This window comes from Orycteropus afer, unplaced genomic scaffold, assembly GCF_000298275.1.
Source record: "Orycteropus afer afer isolate SDZICR_OR568_19922 unplaced genomic scaffold, OryAfe1.0 scaffold00215, whole genome shotgun sequence".
Taxonomy (NCBI): Eukaryota; Metazoa; Chordata; class Mammalia; order Tubulidentata; family Orycteropodidae; genus Orycteropus; species Orycteropus afer.
This window is the reverse complement of record NW_006921802.1, coordinates 3,106,232-3,106,816: the sequence shown is the minus strand read 5'-3', so window position 1 is coordinate 3,106,816 and position 585 is coordinate 3,106,232.

Sequence of the window (585 nt, the reverse complement as noted above, 5' to 3'; positions counted from 1 at the left end):
TATGAGTCGGAAACGACTCAACGGCACTTAACAACAACAACAACAACAAGTATGGTAAATTTCTCCAAGCAAGGGTTTAGAAAAGTTTTCCCAAGGAAATATGGCCCACCTACAAGAAAAGACCAAAGATACTGACATTGAGGACTCAGCAGGAAATCCCACCCACTGCCATCAAATCTATTCTGACTTGTAACGACCTTACAGGACAGAATAGGACTGGCTCATCGGGTTCCCAAGGCTTTAAATATTTTTGTCCTCATCTTTCTCCTGTTTAGTAGCTGATGAGTTCAAACTGCCAACATTTCTACTAATCACCAAATGCTTTAATAACTATGCCACTAGAGTTCCTTTGCAGGAAATAGTCCATCAAAAATCCTGTAGTGAAGTCTACCATCAATTAAAATCCCACCCACAAGAGAGCTTTCCAAAAGAGAACTCTAAAATTCAACCATTAACTTAAAAATATATATCCATCAACAGATGAACTGATAAAAAAAATGAGGTACATATACAGAATGGAATATTACTTAGCCATAAAGAGAAATGAAGTCTTAATAATTGCTACACCATGAATGAATTTTGTAA